Genomic DNA, 9,063 nt, shown 5'->3' on the forward strand with positions numbered 1-9,063 from the left:
ACATATAATTTGCAAAATATGGATGAATTTTTGGGGGGGAGGAGCAGATTTAATTTTTCCAGGAAACACAAAGCTCTGCTAATAGATTTTCAGTTTTGAAAGCTCATGTGCTTTCATTCAGGAATTAATACAAAACACTATGTTTTCATTTCACTTATGCTAAGTTAAAAGACGATCTCTTTTTAACTAAAGAAAACCAGAAGAAATGTGACAACTTATAATTAAGTTTAACGTTACTTATCAGAAAAAAAGGCATGAGATGAGGTTCATCTATTGATCTTGCTACATGACTTGAGGTTCATTTATTTATGTTGCTACAATATTGTAACACTGAAGTTACAACATCAATATTAGTATTGACCAAATGTGCTCTTGAAATGATTCCTAAACAAATAACAAGACTGTAGCTATAACATCATCATCTATAATGTTTTAAATTTTATACCATATAAGAGTAGATATTAAATGTTCATTGTAACAGCGTACATGCTAAAATTGGAATGTTAATCTGCAAAGGTTAACACGGTCCTTGTACAATGGTGACATGCAAATTTGTAAAGCTTTTACTATTTTTTTACAAAACTAAGAGGATTTATTGCTAGCAAACCAGTTCCACCAGGACTACTAAAGAGGTTTCTTCTGATGGAAATGAAAGGACACCATACAGTAAATTGAACCCATGTGAAAAAATAAAAAGTTCCAATAAATGTAACTACATAGGTGAAAATTAAAAATAATATAAATGTATTTTTTGTTTGTAGTGCTTTTTTCTCCTCTCCAAGTTGCAAGACAATTATATAAAGCAACAATTATAAATCTATGTTTATGGGCAATAATGTATAAAAATGTAATTTTTATGACAAAGCACACAGGAGGATGAGAGCTTGGAGCTATGTAGAAGAAAGGGTTTTTTTAATACTAGTGAAATTATGTTGGAATTAATCATAATTGGATAGTGTAAGTTAAGATGTTAACTGTAATACTTAGGGAAAGCATTAAAAAAAAAACTTAAAAATATAGCAATAGATAAGGGTTTTGAAATGGTACATTATAAGATATCTATTTAACCAAAATAAAGCAGTAATATAGAAACAGGAATAAAAAAGATGTAAGACTCAGAAAACAAATAGCAAAATGTCACACATAAATTCTAAATGACTAGGAATTGCATTTAATGTAAAATAATTAAACATTCCAATTTAAAGGTAGAAATTTTCAGAATGAATATTTAAAAAAATGATGCAAACATATACTTTCTACAGGTGACACACTTTAGAATCTAGGACATATACAGGTTGAAAGTAAAAGGAAAGAATTAGGTAAACCATAAGAATTGTAAAAAAACAAAACAAAAACACAAATAAACAAAAAATCTGAAATGGCTAAGCAAGTATCTGACAAAATATACTTTAAGATGAAAATTTTTACTACAGACAAATCCATTTTTATAATGATGAAATAATCCATCAAGAATATATAAAAATTGTGAACATATACGCCTCTAACAACAGAACTTCAAAATACATGAAGTAAAATGAACATGATTGAAAGGAGAAATTGACAGTTCTACAATAATAGTTGGATACTTCAGTGCCCCACTTTCAATAACTAGACAGAATATGAACAAGAAAATGAAAGACTTGAACAACACTATAAGCCAACAAGACTTAACAGACATCTATGGTACACTCTAACAAACAACAGTAGAAAATGCATTCTTTTCAAGTGCACATGAAACATTATGTTGGACAACACATACATTAGGCTGTAAAATGAACTTCAATAAATTTGAAAGGACATAATTGATATGCTTCCTGGCAACAATGGAATGGAATTAGAAATTATTAACAGAAAGAAATTTGTGAAACTCACAAATATGTGCAAATACAACAACATACTCCTATATTACTAATGGGTCAAAGAAGAAATATCAAGAGAACTTAGTAACACTTTGAGATGAATGAAAAGAAAACACAATAGATCAAACCTATGGGTTGCAGTGAAAGCAGGGCTTAGAGAAAGATTTATAGCTGTAAACATCTATATTAAAAAGAAGATCCTAAATCAATAACCTAATCTTCTGCCCTAAGAAACTAGATAAAGAAGAGTAAACTAAAAGTAAAACAATTAGAAAGAAGCAAATAACAAATACCAGAATGGAAATAAATGAAATAGAAAATAAAATAGTGATAGGGAATAAAAAAGCAGTAGAGAAAAAAGTGGAAACCAAGTTGGTTCTTTGAAAAGGTCAGCAAAATTGACAACAACATTGTACTGGAGGTTCTAGCAAAGGATATTAGGGAAGAGAAAGAAATAAAAGGCCTACAGATAGGAAATCTAGAAATAAAACCATCTCTATTCGCAGATAATATCTTGCATATAGAAAATCTTATGGAATCCATAATCTATTAAAGCTGGTGAACCTATTCAGCAGGATTGCAGAATAAAACATTACTATGCAAAAATCAATTACACTTCTATTCACTTTCAGTGAACAATTTGAAAATAAAATTAAGAAAATAATTCTATTTACAATAGCACCAAAAGAATCAAATAATTAGAGACTATATAACAAAAGAAGTATAAGATTTATATATTGGCATAGGATAGACATATATACCATTGGAATGCAATTCAGAGTTCAGAACCAACATATCTGAGGTCAATTGATTTTCGATAAGACTGTCAATACAATTCAGGGTAGGAAAGAATAGTCTTTTCAACCAACAATGTTAGAATGATTGGATATCCACATACAAAAGAATAAAATTTGATGTCTACCTCACATGATACACAACAATTAACTTAAAATAGGTCACAGACCTAAATTTAACATATACATACATTCATGTATACATTAGAAGAAAACAGAGGCATAAATCTTTATAACCTTGGATTAGGCAATAATTTCTTAAATATGACACTAAAGCATAAGCAACAAAAGAAAAAAATACATAAATTAGACTCCATTAAAATTCAAATCTTTTGTGCTTCAGAGGACCATTAAGAAAGTGAAAAGACAATGCATAGAATGGAAAACATGTATACAACTAACATATCATAGATCTGATACTAAGGAGTAGTATGAAGAGTATAAAAGGATTCTTACAGTTCTACAATTAAAAGACAAATTTAAAATTGGGCAAGAGATAAAAAAATATATAGTATAAATGGCTAATATGTACATTAAACGATGTGCAAGTTGACAGGAGCGCTGCAGGCTCCAACCTGGGAGGCTTTGGGCAACTACTTCAGCAGGTCCTGGAGGGGACAGAGAGAACTCCATGGTCCTTTGGCTGCTGGAACTGACCTCTGCTCATATGAGTTGGCATCTGTGCAGTCCCTGAGCCTGCGGAATAGCCTATAGCCTGTTTGGCTATGACTCTGCCCTCCTGGTCAGATCAGCCCACTGCCTACATCGCCCTGCTTCTGGCTGTGAGACCCTGCTCAGAAGCCCTGCTTCTGCGTCCTCCCCAGTCCCAGCTCTGAGGCTTTCATGCCAGAACCCAAGGCCCCACCCTATGGCTCCAGAGCTCCCACCAGGCATGAGACACAACACCTGAGATCCCAGCATTGCACCTAGACCCCAAGACCCCACCCCAGAGCCTTCACAACTGCCACAGGGCCAGCAGAACTGCTCCAAAGTACAATGCCCCACTCGGGACCCCCAGCCTCGAGCTGCCAGAGCACTGGGACCTGGTTCAGCAAATGCCCACAGCCCAGGAACCAATGACCACTGCCTAGAAAGCCTCACCCAGCTTCCACTGTCACTTCTGTGGGGAAACCCTGGGAAGAACAATCACCACAATGCCAGGCTCTGTGGAGAGGGTCTTGTGTATCTCCCAACTCGAACTTCCTACAACTATCTGGTGCATAACCCAACACCAAGCACAAAGATCATTTAGCAAATGCTACAACAGTGGCAATCACAAGTGAATAGTCCTAAGTCTTTTCCAGATAAGCAAATAGTGAAGGAATTTGTCATGTCCAGACCTGACCTGCAGGAAATACTCAAAACTGCATTATACGTGAATCAGTACAATAGATACCCATCAGTGTAAAATCATCCAAGAAAGCTAAAGCTCACAATTTCTATAAAACAATAGCACAAAGGGGAAAACAAAGCAATAGGGTACTACCCAACATGATGAAAAGAACCACAACCCACATATCAATTCTATCTCTTAATGTTAACAGTTTAAATGCACCACTCAAAAGATAATACACTGTCTGAGTGGATGAAAAAACACAACCCAAGTATCTGCAGGAGACATATCTAACCCACAAGGATGCACACAGGCTCGATGTGAAAGGATGGAAAAAGTATACGCAAATGTAAATCAAAAGGGAGCAGGTGTAGCCATTTTTATGTCAGAGAAAATTGACTTAAAATCAACAATGGTTAAGAAAGACAAAGATATTTGAAAAAGCAGTTGGATCTGGATCATGGGCCATAGTTTGTCAAACCCTTGTCTAGAATAATTCATTATTCACTTTACTAAAAATTAATGGAATAATAATATTGACAAACACAAAATAGGTTTATAATATAAAATTATTAGTCTCTGTCTAATCTATTCCACAAAATGTTGTTGAAATAATCTTCCTAGAGGCCAACATTGCTTACCTGCTCATCTCTCAGGATCCTTCTGTGCCTCTTTATTATCTCATTACCTATTTAATTAAGTGCAGATTTTTCAGTGAAGCATTCAAAATCTTTTGTAAATTTGACTTCTACTTTCCTGTTCAACTCAACTTCCCAATTCATATTTCTCTTCTATGTACCATGCTCTTGATTAAAAATGTGGTCTACCCCTGTTCCCATAAACATGTGGTATATCCATACAATAAGCTGTTCTCCAACTAAATTTTTATCAATACTATTCATTTTTGTAGGTATTCTTCCCCATTCAATTATTCATGCTTATGCTCTGGCATAACATTTGGCCATAATAGGCCTGCTATAAACATTTATTGAATAACTGAAAAGAAGAATGTTATTTTTTTATTTTTAAATCAACATTTAAATGTTGCCTAACCTTTACTATATCACACCATATTGAATCAAATTAAAATGTTTTCTCACATACTTTGTAAATAAACTTACAGATGCTGAAAAGTTAGAAATCATAGAATTTTAAGCTGGATAGGACTTAGTAACTATAGTCCAAACTTCATGTTTCAGAGAAGATCCCAGAAAGTTTAATATCGTAGCACAGAGTCACATAGCATGTTAACATATAACCAGGATCCACATGTTCTGCCTCTAAGGGGAAGTCCAAGAACTGAAATTTGTAAATTGTAAATAGCCAGTATAAAATGCACAGATATTTAAAAAGCAACTCATTTCAGGCAATCCTATAATATATTTCCTTTATTAAATTTTAACCTGGGCAATCATAGCCCAGTGATTTCTCCTACCAGCTCATATATCTGTAAAACTCCTCACGATATGGTCCAACAAAACAGAAAGCAAAACTGTTTGAAATAATATGTATTCGAAAATATCTCAAGTCTACCTTCATATATAATTGTGTGTGGCTAGATATGTAATTTTAGATTAAAAATTATTTTTTCTTCAGAATTTTGAAGGAATTGTTCATTTTCTTTTGGTTTCCAGTGATGTTACTTAGAAATCCAATGCCATTCTCACTACTGATTCATTTGTATACTACAGTTTTCTCCCTGCCCCATATCCAACAGTCCAAAATCTTTTAGAGTTGTCTCTTTATCCCTAAAGTTCTGGTATTCCATAATAATGTACAATGATATGACTGCAGTGCTACAGGCTCCAACCTGGGGGGCTTTGGGCAACTACTTCAGCAGGTCCTGGAGGGGACAGAGAGAACTCCATGGTCCCTTGGCTGCTGGAACTGACCTCGGCCCATATGAGTTGGCATCTGTGCAGTCCCTGAGCCTGCGGAATAGCCTGTAGCCTGTTTGGCCATGACTCCACCCTCCAGGTCAGATATATCAGAAAAGTTGAGAATATTTTAATTATATTAAATTAAAAAGCCAAGCAAAGAAACAGCAAAAGTATGGCAAGAAGTCCAAAATCATGGTGTTGGGAGGGCCATATTGTCTTTGAAGCCTCAAAGGGAGTATACTTCCTTTCTTCTTCCAGCTTCTGGTGGTGACCAGCATCCTTACTTAGCATTTCTTGGCTTGCAGCTGCATCACTCCAGTCTCTTCCCCATAGTGTATTGCATTCTTCTTGTGTCTCTCTCCATGTCTTTCCTTCTTATATGGATACCAGTCATATTAGATGAAGGGTCCATCCTATTAATCTCAGTTTAACTAATTACATCTGCAATGAGCCTTATTTCCAAATATGGTCACATTGTGAAGCACCAGAGGTTAGGATTTCAAGGTATCTTTTTGGAGACACAATTCAACCCATAACCAAAGCATCATGGCATTGATATTGGTCCCTACATTCAATGGCCTCTAGGAATCCGAGCCCATCAAACAATTGTTATTTTACAGTTAGAATTTTCTCTTCTTGTCACTATTAGTAAGCCAAGCAGAATTACACCACTTAATTATAAAATATGATGGTTGAAATTTTATCTAAATTGTGGATTTGAATTGTGTGTGTGTGTTTGTCTAATTAATTTCAGCAATGTAGTTTAAGAGAATTGATGGGGCACATTTTTATTATCAGGTTAGTCCCCAAATTAATGCCTGAATATGTGTATACCCTGCTAACCCCGTTAAGGACAAGGCTGCAAGTGTCTGATGTATGCTGTGGCTGTCTGAGCAGGACCTGTGCAGAATTGCTATCCTTGCCCACCCAAGACAGGAGACAGATCCAGCTCCTAGGTCTCATAGGCTGTAGGGAAGACTTCTATTGCTTCTTCTCCACTATCAGCACACGTAGCTCTTAGTTTGTTGATTCTTGTGTTTGCTTTCCACCTTGTCTAAGCAGATGGAGAGGAGGGATTAAATCTTACTTTTGTTTTACTCAGAATGATGAGGGTCATTGTAAATAAAAGGTCTTTTACTGGAAAACAATGAATCTTTTAGAGTTATGCTTTAGGATCTAAAAAAATTGGGCTTTATGTCAGGCCATGATAGTCTCCCTCCTAACTGGTCCTGGGTATGTACTCTTTTGTGTGTCACTGTGATTCAGTGTTCCCCAATCCTGGTCTTACTCTCATTACTCTGCTCCTGCTAAACTCCTCCCTTCTAGGAGTTTCTGTTAATTAAGGGTAAACATATAAAGGAAGAAAACAGTAGCAACAGGGAGGACAATCCTAGCATGTTTTCCCATTAAAAGATCTAGCTGAAATTTAAGTAATTGAGTTATCACAACTTAATTGCATTACAAAGAAAGTATTTGTGATGAGAACATTTTTCTCTATAATTACAATCAAAGATAACCTAGAGTCCTGGAATATCTTTGAAGATTTTTACATTTATCATTAATAATATATAAAGCCCTCAAAAGTTCATCAGTAATTGCAAATTATGGTTTTTATGACATTAAACAATGCATAATATTATTAAATGTAAAAGTTGTTATTGTTTAGTATAATTTAGAATAAGCATGTGCCTCTTGTATATATTGTTTTAGTCAATAATATAGCTAATCAAATTTTGTCGAACTCCTACTCAGCATACTGTGTGTTTTTGTAGAATGTATACAGAAGATAAGAAAGTTATCCCACAGAAATATAATGCATAGTTGAAGTTATATTAATATAATATTATAGTAATTATATATACACATATATTTATATGTATATATGTATATATATATAATCTACCAATCCACCTTTGATAGAAAGGAACATAACATAGTTAACCATGATTGATGTACAAACTTTAAAATATTTGTTACCTCAGCTTTCAAAAGCTGGTATTGAGTATTGTTCAATGGAAAACAACTTATCTAAACAGAAGTTTTTATTTTTTTAAAAAAGTGTTGATTACTATTCCTCATTTAGATAGTGTATTTAACTCACACCCACCTCCATTTTCCAAAATGTATTTGGGGAGAAAAGAGGAACTCCTTTCAGCTATCTTACTGGAGAGCAACTAAGAAGGAATCTGCGACAGTATATTTGATTAGAAATGCTTCTTATCTAAGAAGTATGCATTAAGTATGGAATCTTGGAAAATTGTCACTCAAATTTCCTCTTTTAGAGGCCTGTTCTACATTATAGAAGTCAGAATAGTTTATATCCCTGAGGTTTAGACATCATTATTTATTTGGCCCATCTAAAGAAAATACAATAATTTTCTTAAGACCTAAATTAAGATAGATTTCTTAAGATCATTTTCAGAGAGGATGTTTGTAGTTCAAGTGATTTGGCTGCATTTCACCAGCATTATTACAAGGTGTTCAGTCACTGGCTGGGCTCCAGTTGAGTCCTCAGTTGTTTTTTGTTGTTTCATTGGGATACTTGTCCGAAATCCACTGTTTCCTTATATTCCAAAGATGAAAGCTTATTAAATAAATAAATGAATAAATAAAAATTTTAAAAAACATCTCTCCTTTCTTCCCCAGCCAAATTAATTCTCTTCTCCTTCCATTTATTTTTTAGAAGTGATTTTATGTTTCTTGGATTCTTTAGGTATGTATACAGTAATACAGAGCAAACTGTCCCTCCTGCATCTCATGCTTTTCCACTTGAAGAATTATTTATTTTTTGCTGTCACTCAGAGTTTATCCATTCTTCTAGATATGCATTTTTCCTGTGAGTTTGAGCATCATAGAAAGGTAAATTCTACTCTTCATGATGGTAGGGTGGTCATTGAGTCACAGAAAACTACTATTCCTACAATTTTTCAACAGCGCCTAGGTTCTGCAGAGATAGAATTTTAAGATGTAAATATACAATTTTTTATGCTTAGATTACTTTCTCCTTGCAATAGAAATTGACCAGTGAGGTGTGTTGCCGACTTTTCATAATCCATATGTTTATATACTTTAAGTTATTACATATAACGTGGGTCAGAAAAGCATACTACCAAGTGGTGCTTTTATTAAACTCCCTTCTTTTCACTATGGGGCTTCAGGAGTCAATTTTTTTTATTGCCCTCTGGTGGTAGGCTATG

General features: G+C 34.3%; 1 non-coding gene across 1 annotated transcript; it reads left to right on the forward strand.

Moving 5' to 3' along the window:
* Positions 1–465: 465 nt before the first annotated feature.
* Positions 466–574, forward strand: LOC138382102 (U6 spliceosomal RNA). The gene has a single exon (XR_011233265.1). It is a non-coding gene; the product is annotated as a U6 spliceosomal RNA (small nuclear RNA).
* Positions 575–9,063: the final 8,489 nt, after the last annotated feature.

Source organism: Eulemur rufifrons, chromosome 3 (genome assembly GCF_041146395.1).
Source record: "Eulemur rufifrons isolate Redbay chromosome 3, OSU_ERuf_1, whole genome shotgun sequence".
NCBI lineage: Eukaryota > Metazoa > Chordata > Mammalia > Primates > Lemuridae > Eulemur > Eulemur rufifrons.